Genomic DNA, 15,942 nt, shown 5'->3' on the forward strand with positions numbered 1-15,942 from the left:
CTCCCATATCAGAGAACAAAGTGTGGCTAAGCTGGCAGGTGAGAATCAGTATGAGGATACAGGAGCACACAGAGTCACGCTTTAAGTGTCTCTTCATGGTTGGGGAGCCTGGGTGGCTCAGTTGGTTAAACATCTGAGTCTTGATTTCAGCTCAGCTCATGATCTCAGGGTTGTGTGACTGAACCCTGCATCAGGCTCCCCACTCAGCAGGGAGTCTGCTTGAGAGTCTCCCTCTCTCCGTGCGCATGCACGCACTCTCTCTAAAATATTCTTTAAAAAAAAGAATTCTTTAAAAAAAAAAAAGTCTCTCCGTGGCTGAAGGATAAAGTACCAACTCCCTGGAAGATCAGGTCTTGCATGTCATTCCTAAGCACTCCCAAGGACGTGTGTTTTGTCTCGCTGAAGTACACCCATCTCCAGGGAGCTCTGGCCACAGAGTTGGTGATTCCTTCCTTCACGCGACCAGCTCTAAGCCACACACCATGCTGCTCTGTAAGGACTTGATTACGCCTGTGTTTCTGCTCCTTGGCAAGGACCATCTCCCTGCATCTCCAGTGCCTATCACAGAGCCAGACTACAGAAAGATACACAAAATATGGACCACAGGACACATGGAGCCACATGTGAGCTCCTCTAAGCCATTGAGGACAAGGCGGTATGACTACAGGGTGGGGTTGCTAAATTTATTGGCATATGGGGAAAAAATGGGACTTGGGGACTATTGCTTGGACTTTACCCTGACTGCCTCTTTGATCTCAGGCTGTAAATCTTTCATAGAAACGCTCATCTTTGCCTTCTTCAAGGCAGGAAGGTGACAGGTGCAACTGGCTGGCATTGAGGAATGCTTATAAATGATGACAAGAACTCAGGACTTGAAAAGTGTTACATTTGGGTGTTATTTTTTAACTCCAGGAGACAGCACCTACGAAATATATTTTCTGACTTTATAGCCTCCATGCATAAATAAATAAATACGAGGCATTTTGATGTAGTGGAACCACCAAGGGCTTGGTTTCACAGATGTGGTTTCCAAATTCTAGCTCTACCACTTAATAAGAAAGTGAGGTGATAGGTTCTGAAGCTGGGATATTCCCCTTTAGCCCACAGAGCTGTGAAAATCATGGACAAATCAATGTAATAGGCCTAAATCTGAGCGGGGCTCCTATTACACACGCAGCAAATGTCTATCTCCCCACCTTTCTGTGTCAGATCCCGCTCTAGAGCCCCAGAAATCTATGCATCAAGACAAAATAAGTTTTAGCCTCCAAATAAATATTATATAATCCTATAAATATAAGAAAGTTCCTAGCCCTTAGTGTTTTCTTATTCAGCTAAATGATCTGGAGAATCACCAGGGAATTCTGGAATCCGTTGGCTGTGGATTTTAATGTGAAGACTTTAATGTTTCTTTCAAATGTAAAAATGCTGTGATATTCTTTGGTGCCTCTGGATCCCTTCAACCTTGATATCACCGAGAATGAAAAATAGTAATTGGATTCACCTCTGCAAGGGCTTAAGCTGCCCAAGTCCTAGACACTGCCAGGACAGCATCTTCCATAGTTGCTCTACTCCCTTGGCAATGCTTCCCGGGGAGTCTAGAAGGTTCAGAGAGAGACCAAAACAGGGTACGAGTTGGACAAGTGTAACTCCAGGGCATATAAGGGCCTCAGAGCTTAGGAATGCAGAGGAAAAGCAGCTGTGGGTGAAGGTGTCAGGGATGAAGTGGATCTTCCAGGGGACACGGTGGCCTGCAAATCTGCACTGCGTCTAAGGTTGTGATGAAGCAGGTTTGCTCCCCACAGACCTTGCTCTCAGAGGAGCTAAACCTGGTGGCTGCTGAAGCAGTATAGCAGGGAGCTCTTAAGCCAAGTGTGATGACCGGGGTCAGGGGAGGTCAAGCAGCCCTGTGCCTTTCTCAGTCCTAATTCTGAAATGCTTAACCCCAGCTGACCTCTTCATTCCTTCTGGCTCTATGGCCCGTGGTTGCTCTGCTGTTTCCTTCCCCTCCGTGCTCCTACCAGTAACGCGGACAGGAATTACCTTCACTGAGCAGCGCCCGGAGACGTATCAGCACGGCTCCTTTCCCGAACACAGGCTGTCTCTCTATCCAGGTAAGTGGATTTCAGCTGTCTTGCAGCAACACCTCTGTCAATTCAAGCTGATGCTTCAAATCCATCCCTGTCCTCCCTTCTCGTCCTCCCTCCCTCTCCTTGTGCCTAACTTCTTAGCAGATGACCTCAGCATTCTGGGTGATGACTCTGAATAAGCCCTGAGGTGGAGCTGAGGGTATGCTGATGGGTCCAGTCCAGTAGGTGGTAGAGCCCAGGGGTGGAGGCTGAGGTTGGGGCAGGGCTCTAACTTAGCAGGAAGGGGAAGCTAAGCAGATGTCCAAAATTGGCAAAACTGGAAATTGGAGCATTGAGGGTTCTACGGGTGCCCTGAGCTTCCCCAAGTTATTCAAAGTATATACAGTAACTTGATTAATCTCCCACTTGTAGGAATGGGTCTCCCTGTCCTCACAAGGATCGATCTAGACTGGGGTGATCCTGCAGGAGGAGGGGAGAACCCTTGAAGACTATGGACTGCACCCCAGAGTTAGTACATGTCCCCAAGCTCTAGCCACACTGGTCCTCTCCCCCAGTTGGCAGCCTTTACACAGCCTCCTTCCCCTGGTCAGGAAGCTTTTCTACTGCCCTTCTCTCCACACGGGAGCTTCCTGGTAATCTTTCAACATTCAGCTCTCCCTAAGCCCCAGACCAGACCAGGCCACCCTGCTTTTTAAGGGTGCCCTGCACTTTTCCTAGACATCCCTTATCACAGCTGATAATTATCAGTCTCTGATACCACTTGATTCATATCTGTTTCTTCAAGGTTGTAAGATCCATGAGGCAGAGATAGTATGGATTTTATTCTGACCCCAAGAGCCTAATATGTGTACCGTAATTATTGCTTCCATTAATGCATTAATGAGTTTGTCAAGGCCTTCTCTGCTAGCAGTATACTCAGCATCTTAACTGTGTCACCTCATACAATCCACACAAGGACCTAACAGGGTTGGTGATGTCATTTTCCTCGTTTTGCTGGTGAGGGAACTGAGGCTTAGAGGGATTAGTTAACCTACCCCAGGGTGTCAGACCCAGGTAGAAGTGGGGTCACTGTGTGAACTCAGGCCCACCTAATGCCAATGCTTGAGCTCCTTGACAATGATCCATAGTTTTTACACAGGGGACAAGCACAAGGCATGAATTCTGAAGTCCTCGAGGTGGCTATGGTCGTACTCACCCTCACTAAGTGCCCAGTTTGGGCATATCACTCCTCTACACTCCCTAGGCCTCAATTGACTTTTTGTATGGAGGCAGCTGGACTAGATTATCTTTATTTATTTGGCGCCTACTAGGATTCTCTGGGAAGACATCAAAAATATCTCCTGGACAAAGAAAGGAACTAAATGGCCTTTATCTCTCTAAAGAGAAATGCCCAGGACATCAGTAAAAGAAGAGCAGGAAATAGGCCTTTAGACATTGGGGTGAAGGGGAGCTCTCCTCAGATTATCCTGGTCACAGGCAAATTCTTTCATGGCCCTTCCTTTCGGACCAAGCACTTGGCCTGTGCTCTTACCTTCTCTCGACTCCCCGCCGTCACTAGCTTTCAGGCTCGTGGCTCACAGCTTAGTGATCCCCAAACACGGGGCTCCATTCCCTAGAGGCACATTTCCACCCACCTTTTCAGATGGCCCCTTAGATGTCCACATGTGTGTTATACCATTATTTCAACTTTACAATGATCCCCTTCAAAATCTTCACATCTTTTAGGGGCCTAATAACAATGCTCTTGGGCATCAAAGCTAAAGATAAGAAAAACCTCCAAAGAAAGTCACCCGTAACACCTCTCTTTGCTTCATCCCCTGTCTCCAGCCATCCCCCAGTCTTACAATTGCCCTGCTGTAGTGTTTCCCAGAGCGATCCCCATCTGTTCCCAGCCATTTCCGATCCTCTGGGGGCAGGCTCAAGTCATCTTATACCTAAATGGCTGTGGGAGCCTTCCTGCCAGTCTCCTTGCTTTGGTCTCTCTCATTTCAACCCACGCTGCCACCCTTTGTCCAGTCCCAGCCCCTTGACAGCCGTTTGTGAAATCAAAGCTCAGCCACCTGTTAAGGGTCAGAGGTAGTGGCAAAAGAATGTATTAGGAATGTCCGGTTTGGGTTTGGGCCACAAAATCAATGGTACTTTTTATAGACGTGGTTGAGACATGGCAGGGGCACATTCTTAAAACATGAATTTCCCTAGTGGTACCACGCTACCTACAAAAGTAACTGCTGGAGCTTTTTTATTATTATCATTTAATCTGGCCTTCAAAGCCTTATTTTACTTGTTACCGGTATAAAGTTCACTCCTCTGCAATCCATCCCCAGTAGCTCCAGCTGGGCTGTTCTAGCATTGTCCCACCCACACCACACTTACTCCTGCCTCTTTCATATAATTTGTCTCCACTTGTAAAGGCTTCCACCCTCGTTTTCCACACATGCAAATCCAAATATACTTCAAAGCCTAACTATTGCTGCCCTGCCTTCCTTTAAATTTCTTCCAACTTTTCCAGGTCATCCCAGAAACCCCCAAGCGCACAGATGACTCTTGGGGGCTCATTTAGCCTGAGCTTATATCTCCCAGTGGATTTTTAACCACTTGCTAGCCCATTTCTTAGTCACTTCAAGAGGCTAAAGGAAAGGTAGGCTACTTAAGCATAGGAAGGAAACTTGTCTGATCCTCATGTGTTCCCCAGCCCCTCGCACAGCTCTGAGTCTAGGACATAGGCTCACCAAGAGGTGTCGATTGGTTGTGATACTCGGTCAGGTAGGTTGCTCTATCTGAAGCTATGTGCACAGACCCGCAACCAAGACATCCTGGAGATGATGGGCAGGTTTCTACTTAGCTCTAAAGCCAGAATCCTCACTTTTTCCTGCATGGTTGTAGTTCTGATCTGGTAGCTCCAAAACAACCCATGGTTGTCTAGATTATTGAAAACCCTAATTGCAACACTCACAACTTGAAGTAGCTGTGCGTATCTTCAACTAGAAAGCTTAGGGTGTGCAAGGATAAAAAACCTCAAGCGACACATCAGTGCAGGTACCACCATTGAAAACTCCACATGGAGAGCTATTTAAGATTCAAGTTGATCTTGCAACTGCCTGCAGCCTCTCTAAATTCTAAAGCCACCTGAAGGATTTACCTTTCTAAGGAAAGGAGGTGCTCAAGCATGGCTATACTTATCCCCCTGAAAGGAGCCAAGAAAAGGCACTGAAACATACCAAGGATTTCCAGTGACCTAAAAAGACTAAAAGGCTATTAACAATGAAGGCTACGATACGATTTGAAGAGTGTTCGCACTCAAGTTCAATATTTGAACTTTCCCCAAGCTCCCAGACCTTCACCCAGATTAAGTATGTCCTTTTTCTTTATCTAAAAATGTTTCTGAGCCACTCTGTTCCTGAAATATGAATTTCCTCTTCTTCCTGGAAAAAAATACCCCTTTCCTTTTTCTTTCTTTCTTATTCATTGTCCTTTAATACAATGCCAACTCCGGTGCTTGTCATCCTCAGGCCCAAGACAGTGTCTAGGTCAGCCTCCATAAACGTCCTCTAGCTAGACCGTGTGCCTGAATAGCACAACCTGCATTTCTGCTCCATAGAGCCACGAGGCAGTTCCGAGGGCCTGTGTATGGGGTTAGGGTTGCCTGTCTCACAGAGACATCTGCTGGAGCCAGCCTCACATTGCAGCTCTACGACGTATGGCCGCCTAGAGATCCATACCTGTGCAGAGGCACTGTGCAGCCCTATGCTTCAAAGTTAGCTTATGGCTGTATGTCTAATCGGCCCCATTTCCTACCCACTATGAATTAAAAGGAAAAAGAATATTCACTGGGCATCCCTTAAGTGCAGATACAATGGTAGGTACTTTCTATTTACCACTATAAGACCCTGTCATTGCCCCAGAAACAACCGGTAGATTTCCTGTCCAAACAGAAGCAGGCACGTGTAACTCGAATGCTGCTAATCTTTCTGTGTCTGCAAATCTGAATGCTCAAGGTCTATCCAGGTGGAGTCCTGGTCTGCTGGGGCTTTATAAATAATTCATTAATCTACGGCATCATCCATCGTTTGACGTCTCTTCCCAAACACACGTGAGCATTACCAAATGGGGTAGGAAAAAGATGGAGCTTTTATCAAGCATTTACTAAGAGCTAGGCCCATTTCATACCCCATCACATTGAGTCCTCAAACAATCAAGTTGCTATCTCCACTTAATAACTGAAGGTCCCAGAAAGCTGATTAAGTTGAAGATGGCACAGCTAATAAGCCATTGGGCTGAAATAAAAACTCAAAGCTCTTTTCTCAATCTACTTGAGCCTTGTCCTTTTACAGCCTAATGCAGTACTCACGTTTCTACAAAGCTGGCTCTTGGCATGTATGGTAAGTAATTTTTCATAGGCAAAGCCAGCTTACTAGTAAGAAACAGAGCCCCAACATCAGCAAGAGTCAGAAAGAGAAATGGAGGCTGAAATTCCATCTGAAGAATTATAGATCAGCTGAGCACATTTTTTTTATAACTAAAATGCATCACTACCTTTTTGTATTTCTTTGTGAAACATCTTAATAAGCAGGGGGTGGAAAATATAGTGGAGGCCATGCTGCGACCATCTAGTTTGCAAGAAATAACAAATGAGCTCAAACCACCAGGAGATAGATTGGTACAGAGGGAGAGCAGCCCCTGATTCCAAAGTCAGAATTTAAGTGGCTTTAGCACCTGAAACAGGTGGACTCCCCACAGGGATCTCTGATGATGAAGGGGGAAAGCAGCAACACGGGGTAGAAGGAGCAATCACAACAAGGTCAGAGTAGAGACAACCTATGAAATTCAAGGTCACAAAGGAGCTATGAAAGGAAGATGCTAAGGAGAACTGAAAAGAGGCGGCTGCAGAAAGCAGTGAAGAAATCCACTGAAAATGCCAAAAATGGTGAAATGCCCCTACACAAGAGACCGCAGAAGCCAGGCCTGGGGTATACATATATGTGTATGTGTTCATGGGTAACATGAAAAGCCATAGTCCGTACGCATGCAAAAATTCTGAATAGATGCGTTGGCTACAGTTCCCTGAGTCTGCCCGGAGACTTCTAAGCAGGATGGCCCAATCCCCAGGACAGATGAGTGTTTCAGCACTGTACTCCTACGGAGTATAGACACCCAGGGAATGTTCGTAACAGAAATCATCCTAGCACCGTGGCCAGGCTTCTGGGTGCCCATCTGTCATGCCTCTCCACTAGGGCTGTTAGGAATCACAATAATTAGGTCCAGTGCACTCACCTACACAGTGTCTTCAAGACTGAATGAACCACTACCCTCTTCAAACGGATGTGACCACCACCACCCTGACCTGGCTGTCCAGTCAGAAGTTAATGTTTCTTAGAGCATCATAGCTCATGTAAGTGTTCCAATGGGGTAAGTTTTTCAAAGGGAACATTTGTTCATAACTTTGTCTCCCTAGGACCTATCATGTTAGTAGGAAAGATAACACGGTTGGCAGATATCAATTATTTGTATGACAGGGTGAATCATGATCAGAACAAAGAGCAGTAAACTTCCCAAGGAGGAGATCTGAGCTCAAGAAAATGAGACTTACTCCTGCCCCATCCACACTATATATAACCTTGAGTTCCCTGAGCTTCAGCTGTTCCACATGTAAAACGAGCATTAAAAACTCAAGAAGTGGAGGAAAGTGGAGTGATATGATGGAAGTAAACAAATGATGCTAATTGGATCCTACTCCATAAATGTTCCCTCAAATTTGCAAACTCTAAAAGCATTGAAATGGCAATTACAAATTGGAAGTTTTGTCTACCAGCTGGAACGGATTCCAAGCTTGGGAGATGCTGGAGGCCAGCTTTTCCTCGTCCTCCTCCTCTTCATCTTTTGTTGAGCCTACTGTGTGTTGGGGCTAGGTTTCATACAGTATCTCATTGAAACTTCAAAATAACATTCAGAGGTAGACATATCCATTCTTGGCAGACCACGAAATCAAGGCCCAGCGAAGGGAGGTCACTTGCCAAAGGTCTCATAGCTAGTCTGTGACCCAATCAGAATATGAACTCAAGTCTCTGAGACAAAGCACACCATTTACCTGTAATGCCTTTCTGCAAATGGCCCATGGGATTGAGTCCTTGATGGGAACTAATCCTGGGCAGGCTAAATTCCCTAACTTCTCAGTTCCTCTGTTTGACTCCCAACATCTAAGAATTATTTTATGTGTCTTATGAGTGCTTTAAACCTCAAAGCCACTGAACTGGAGAAAACAAATCACATTTCCTTCCAAGTGCTAGCACTCCGGGTGTCCCCAGTGCCCATCTTGTTGAAAAGGATGTTGTCTCTAGACCCAGGTGACACCCAAGGGGGGAATGTCAACACTGAATTAGCTGATTGGATTTTTGCTTCATCACCCGGGGGAAAGCACACATAGCTCTTTTTTCTGTGTGCAGAGGTATCAACTAAAACGTCTATGGCTAAGTAGGTTCCCTGTTCATCGATCTGCTGTGGTTTGCAAATGACCCCTCTGATAACACAAATTCGGTATCCTTAAAGGGGCCATAAAATCAAACATCCACTAACCTATCACTAACCCTGACAACAACCCAAACCTTTCTTTTCTCAGTGGTGGCCTGGGGCTCCCAACCCACATTCAGGCCTGGAGCTCTGTAGACACCATTTCTCCTGGGGCTCAGTCAGCACTAAAGTCATGAATATCTCACAAATGGAAACTCTTGCCAGGAGAGAAAGTGAATGGTGCCAAGATGATACCATCCATGTGGGGCCTCCAGCCAAGGCCAAGAGAATGAAGTAAAAAATAAACAACATCAACAACAAAAGAAACAGTAACCATAACCAAAAAAAGGTATTTGTTCAGAGCTCATTGATTCATCCAAATATATTTAATGAACACAGACTGTCAGGTGCTTGGTAAGGCCTCTGGATGTAGCAAAGAGGAAGATACTAGCCCTGCCTCTTAAGTGGGTTCCAAGACCATGGATCTGGTTTCATCAAAAGATATATTGATAGAGAACGACAATGCAGTGTGAGAAGTGTATTCATCAAGAGATGCACAGATACGTTTAGGGCAACGTTAAACTTTTTGCTGATGATCCGATAGACTTCATAAAGGAGGGGTCGCATGAGTTGGACCTTAAAGAAAAGAACAGTTTCCACTAGAGATCGCCTGGAGGTCTTAAGGAGAGAATGACAACTTGAGGTCCGGAATGATTTATCATGGGCAGAGAGAGCTGGAGAGCAACTTAACATGTCTCTGTGTAGCTGTTGGAGAGCAAAAAATTGATAAAAGGCTGCCCGCGGTAAGAACCCAAGGCAGAAAGGACTACGTCAGGGGCCGAATGGCCAACAGCATCCCCAAAGACCAGCAGAGTCCAGGTTAGGCCCCAGGACCCTGTCTTCTGATGACACCTGGGGAAAGGCCCTTCACTGTGCTTGTAGGGGAAGGGGAGTTTGTTCCTGTGGGATTTTAAAAGTCTATTTCAACACACATAAGTCACACAGCCTTGTGAAGCGCTGCTCAAAGGGCAGGAAAAGAAAAACATGAGTTGGTAAAATGAGTGTTGCTGCCTCTACTGTGGTCTGAACAACAGATGCAGCCGTGCTCCTTACTGCTTGCAAGGTGGCTCTTGCCACCAGCCCGAAGATGAATTCCTCAACAAGGGCCTTGCTGATGCTTTTCTCCGTTCAAGGCCAGACAAGAAAAACAATCATCTGCTAGAACAAAAGAGATAATTAAAAAAAAACTATCTTCAGATTGTTTTCATTAACATACAAATGCCTTAAAAGGGGGGGGGTGGAAAAAACCAAAATCCTTCTTGAGAGGATTAGATGAGGCAATTCAGGAAGAGCACACTCAAGGGAAAATGGAAGGAACTAGTGATTCGCCAAGGCCCAGGGACCACACAACTGCTCCGAGGTCAAAGAAGGAAGGTGGAGGCGCCAGTCTGAGCTCCTGGGTTGCATGGCAGGGATCCATGGGGCTCCTGGGGCGGTAGCTCATGGCCCTGTCCCCGTGTCCTGCTAGAAGAGCAGAAGCATGTGGGGTTGGCTTCGCTCATGGTGCCCCTGCTGGGCCCAGCGCCATGTGGCTCAGGGACAGCAGGGGACACTAGGCCTGTCTTCCCCGGCACACTTTCCAGTTGGCAGGGCGTCTCTGAACTCCCCCAGGCTCCCCGAGTAGTTCCCTACCGCACCCACAAGCTCCAAGGGGCGTTACAGATGCCAGCACGACAGCCACCATGGGGGAGTGTCCTCCGCGGGCCCACAAGTCGGTCTCTCAAGGGAGCACGGGTTCCTGTCCATCCCCCTGCAACCAACCAAGTCGTGGCCCAGAACGGGCACCCCTGGCAGGGTGGCGGGGCCCAGGAAGAGAGCCCAGTCTATGGCCCGCCACCCGGACCCATCCCCAGCAGCACCAGCCCCACACGAGGTTGCTCACTATGTGCCCCTGAACTCACGGCTTTATTTATTTATTTATTTTTAATATCATCTTTTAAGATCTGATTTTGTTTTCAAGCAGGCTCTGTGCCCAGTGTAGAGCCTGACGCGGGGCCTGGGACTCCCGACGCTTGACCAGCTGAGCCACTCAGGCCCCAAACTGGTTTCTTTCCTCAAACTGCTTCTTCTGACTTCCCTCACGCACCTGTGTCTTTGATTTCTGCTCCTTGGACCTTCTGGTAACTCCTCAGTGCCCCGGGTCTCCCTACCCCGCCACAGAAGAGGATGGGTCAGCCAACCATTTAAGTCATGGAAGGTCAGGGGTCGCCCCAGCTTCCCTTCCCTGATGTGCTTCGACGGAAAGGAAGCGGACACGCTCGCCCCTGAGAAACGTTTAAGACGGCCTTCTCCGGTCAAGGGAGAAATGAGGTTCTTGGTGGTCAATGACTGGGTTCGAGGCCTCTCACAAAGAGCTGGAGGAGAACGGGGCTGATGGGAGGAGGAAGCCAACACACAAAACAAAAGCAGTTCTGAAGAAAACACAACTCCACAGGAATTTCCCTGAGGTCAAGAAAGTCTAAGAATGAGAAAAGGGGGTGATGCAAAGATGGCCAGAACCCTAAGGCTTCTCCCTAGGACGCCAGCCCGCAAAGGGATGGGGACATCGAGGGTGGGGTCTAAGGGATCCCGGGAGGGACTTGGTGCAGGTGCCAGGAGCTCAGTCCTCACGAGGGTACCCTGTCGGCCACACGCCGCCTCCCTTATCAGGGGTGGGCTTCATCCCAGCAGCATGTAGCCCGCCACCTGCCACCCCCTCAAGCCCTGGCCAGTAGCCCGGCTCCAGAATGCCCCCCCATCCCTGCCACCTGGTTCCTGTACCTGTGTGCTGTTCCATGCAAATACACACGCACGCACACAGACGGCAGCTTCTGTCGTGTTTCCTCGGTCTCTCCCACGCATGTGACACATACTCACTCCGGGGGAACCAGCTGCCTTATCATGAGAAGCCTCAGGCAGTCAGTAAGGAGGCCCATCTGGCAAGGAAGCCAACAGCCAACGAGAGCTGAGGCCTCCTTCCAACCACCACCCAAGAGGCCTTGCACGCGGATCCACCCCAGGCCACGCTCTGAAAGGACTGTGGCCCCAAAGTGGGGCCTCCTGAGTGACCCTGAGCCAGGATCCCGCAGCTAACCTGCTCCCAGACCACGACCCTCACAAACTACGAAGTTGCATCTATTTTGTGTTTTTATGCCGGTCGGGGTACTTCGCTAGGCAACCCAAAACCACATGGCGCACTTTACCCCATGCAGACAACCCGTTTTTCACTTCTAGAATATCTAAGCACCCAAGAAGCATGGAACACATGGCTGGACACTCACCGGAGTGATAGTGAGAACCTCGGCCCCGCTCGTACACATCGGGCTGACGGAGCAAAGTTCAAAGGTTATGCCTGCCTTGTGGGGGCCTCACGCCAAGCCCCGCTCACTGCCCCCGGCCACACGGACGGAGCCGGAGCCTTTCCTCCAGCCCCCCAGCATCCGTCACTCCTCCTTGCGGCCCCCGTACGCCCCCAAGCCTACTGTCAGGGTTCTGAGCCACAGCCCAGGCATGGCACCTCCTCAAGATCCTTCACTCATTCCTCTGACTTCTACAGAATAATGTTTAATTATAATTAGGGCCCAACTCTCCCCTAGCGCTCCCCCTGGAGAAGAAAATGGAGAAGAAAGAGGAGATATAATGGGTCTGGTTGGGGTTTTTTAATTTTTTTTTTTTTCCTGTTCTGCAGCTGTTGTTCAGCTCTCAGGCTAGTCTGAGGGGAAAGGTCATGTCCCCACTCAAACACGAGCCCGGTGGGAAGGCGGTGGTGGCTCAGGCCTCAGTCTCCACAGGTGTCAGCGTCCCTGGACATCAGATCAGGTGTGAAAGGAAGTATTGACAGGAAAAGGGGTGGACAGTCATAGGTGCCCCCGTCCTGGCTCCTAGGAACACTCTCCATGAGGAGCACAGCCAGGAATCGGGGCCGCCAAGGCTCAGGTGGTCCGTCCGGCAGCAACTGGGCTGCGTCAGCCTGGAGCTCAGGCCAGGGGGTCCAGCAGGCCCAGCCAGGCCCGCGCTAGCAGCCTGCAGGTGCTGGTTAGGCTGCGGCAAGTGCCATCAGGCCCCGGACAAGCCACACCGACTGGGTTTCAGTCGTCTCTGGTGACGGCTGGACCGGGCACTCGGGAGGCCTGGCCTGAGCTCCTGGAACTGGCACAGCCCTCCTGGAACAGAAGCTGGGCCTCACTTAACGTCTCCCCTGAGGGAGGTTCGCTCCTGCTGGAAGTAGCATTGGTCCCCTCAGCCGTCATTTCTACCATCATCATTCAGCCATCATTTCCTCGGGGTCACACATGGTTACAGAATGGACACCTTCAAGCTCCCGGGCAGAGGAGACACACTGGCCACAGGCGGAGATGTCCTCAGTCCTCACGACGCCTCAGCAGCAAGTACTACAGGCATTTTCTGTTTTTTCTTTTTTTTTTTATTTATAAGATTTTATTTATTCATGAGAGACAGAGAGAGAGAGAGGCAGAGACTCAGGCAGAGGGAGAAGCAGGCTCCACACAGGGAACCCAACGTGGAACTCAACTTTGGATCTCCAGGGTCACACCCTGGGCCAAAGGCAGGCGCTAAACTGCTGAGCCACCCAGGGATCCCTGTTCTTTTTATTTCCTTCTGTTTTCTTTGCTTCATGGTTACTGTTACTTCTTTTCACTTTTCTCTCATTTATTTCCCTCCTCTCCTCTAGACGCATAACCCAGTCCCCATCACCTTCCTCCTCCCTCCCTCCGCCCTCTTCCCGCTCACAAGCTTTCTGCTGCTCCCACCACCATGGGTCATGAGGCCCTGCCCTACAGTTCCCTAAACTAAGGCCGCACAGGAGGGAAGGTCTAAACGTGGTTGACTGACATGGATGCCCTTCACATCCTGGTCAGGCTCTTCAACTCATTTCCCAACATCCATCTTCCCTTCTCCTGGGTGGCTTCTCCAGAAAAGGCCCACTTACTTCCATCCAGGCTACACCTCTCTGCACCCCCTTGGGGCACCCAGTCATGATACAGCCTCGTGCCCCATCTGCTAAGACAGGGGTGATCTAGCATTACTCAAATTATTCAAAGGTCAGGGTGAGACAGTGACACAGACAAGACTTTAAGATTGTATTTATTCATGAGACACACAGCTAGAGGAAGAAGCAGGCTCCATGCGGGGAGCCTGACATGGGACTCCATCCGGGGACTCCAGGATCATACCCTGGGCCAAAGGCAGGTGCTAAACCATTGAACCACCCAGGGATCCCGAGACAAGACTTCATTTTTTAAAAAAGATTTATTTATGAGAGAGAGAGAGAGAGAAAGATCGGCAGAGACACAGGCAGAGGGAGAAGCAGGCTCCATGCCGGGAGCCCGACGCGGGACTCGATCCCGAGACTCCAGGATCATACCCTGGGCCAAAGGCAGGCACGAAACCGCTGAGCCACCCAGGGATCCCCCCCAGACAAGACTTTAAATGCTGGGGCTGTGCCATTTCTCCAAGCTGGGTAATCTGGGACACATAACTCATCCTTGCTCACTCTTGGTTTCCCAATCTAAGGAATAGTTTCCATAAAGTAACCAGGATTCCTGCACGGGCCAGAGAGATGATGTAGTAGCACACCTACCACAGTGCTTGGAACATGGTAAATACTCCAAAATTACCGGGCATTTCACCCTTTATTGTATCCCTTCGTTTGCCCTCTCACTCTCCAAACTGAAAAGCCCATAAGAACACATGCCTTACATTTGAAGACCTCTCTAGCCCAGCCCGACTATGATGCCCCATTTGTTGCCAGTGTCAAGGAAAGTTGAGATTTTGATGACAATTAGAGCATCAGTACTAGGCACTTATCACAAGAAGGTGCTGAGGGGAGTAAGCGGTTGACAGATTCACTGTTGGGAAAACAATTCAGAGTTTTGGCAAAAATCTCCCCAGATGGTTGGCCAAACCAGACCAGGTTTGCTTACCTATGACCTCAACTTCCAGTCTCCTGCTGGGAACTCTACGTGTTTCAGAAAACCCACACTGTCAGCTAAAAAGGCCGCAATACCCAAACATCACCCTCAGGGACAGTGGCTGTGGCTCACAACTGTTGGAGGAGTCGCACCAGGGAATCTGTGTCATTTAGACACCAGCTCACAGGTGCCTCCCACCCAGGCTCTGATGAGACGTGCAAAATCTAATCCTGTAGGGTCTCAGGATTATTATTATGTGTTTTATTTCCTAGCAATTAAGAACTGGCCAACGAAGCAAGGCTGCACTCTTCCCTCTTTAGGCAGGCGGACTTCTAGGTAAAGGCACTCAGCAAACATCATTTACAACCAAAGAGCCCACTTGGGTAACACGAGACCTACTGGCTGAAGGGTCCAAGTGTTGCCCACAATTCTCCCCACGCCAGTAAATGAAAGATGCCTTTATTTGGACTCCAAAGATGGTATCTGTTACCTTTTCTGGGAAAGATATTAGGGAATTCATCATCCTACTAAGAGCCCTGATCTTTGCTTGTCTCCATCAGGATTTTCTGTAGCAGAGAATGGAGCTCTAATTATTAGGAGAGAAGCAAGAACTGCAAAAAGGCACTGAGTTTTCTCATAGGAAGAGTCAAGCACTAAAAGAACTCTGGTTTGGGGCCTTTATTCTTCTGGTCAGACCCACCTGCCTAGATCTGACCAGATTTTCAGAAGTGAAGGTGCAAGACCCCTACCCCGCATAGCCCTCCTCCTGCGTATGCTGCCCACTGTTCCACCAAGACACAGTCAAGGACCCTGTACTCTTGACAGTCACTTGCAAGAGCACTGTGCCATTTCCAGCCACGGGAACCAGGAAGGAAAAGTTTATAGGCTGCTTCTGGAAAGGCCAGTGAATCAAAAAGGAAAAACTCCCCAGTTCCCCAATGGGGTGATAAATGCAGGTAAGCTGGCCACTGGCCTTTTAAATGTCTCACAAAATTCACTTGCTTCAGAAGCACAGGAAAAAAACAAAAACAAGAAAACCCTGACTCTTTTCCCTTTGTCCTCTCACTTCAGAAACTGACTTGTTTCTTGAGATTTTTATTTTTCTTTTCCATGAAAGGGACAGAATCATTAACCACCCTTGGGCTTTCCCAGGACCACATTAATCTGATTTGGGGTATTTCCCTTCGGTTAGAAATGGTAAAGTGAGCCAACTCCAAGCTCCTGAAATGGAAACCTGTGTCACTCACTCCTCATGCAAAGCCCCAAGGCTCCCTGGTGGAATCGGAGACTCGAATTGGCCTTGTTCTTTTACCCAGGCAATTAATAATGCATTTGGCAAAAAAAAAAAAAAAAAAAAAGACTTGTTTGCTAGGCTCCAGAGA

The sequence above is a fragment of the Canis aureus genome, chromosome 4 (genome assembly GCF_053574225.1).
Source record: "Canis aureus isolate CA01 chromosome 4, VMU_Caureus_v.1.0, whole genome shotgun sequence".
NCBI lineage: Eukaryota > Metazoa > Chordata > Mammalia > Carnivora > Canidae > Canis > Canis aureus.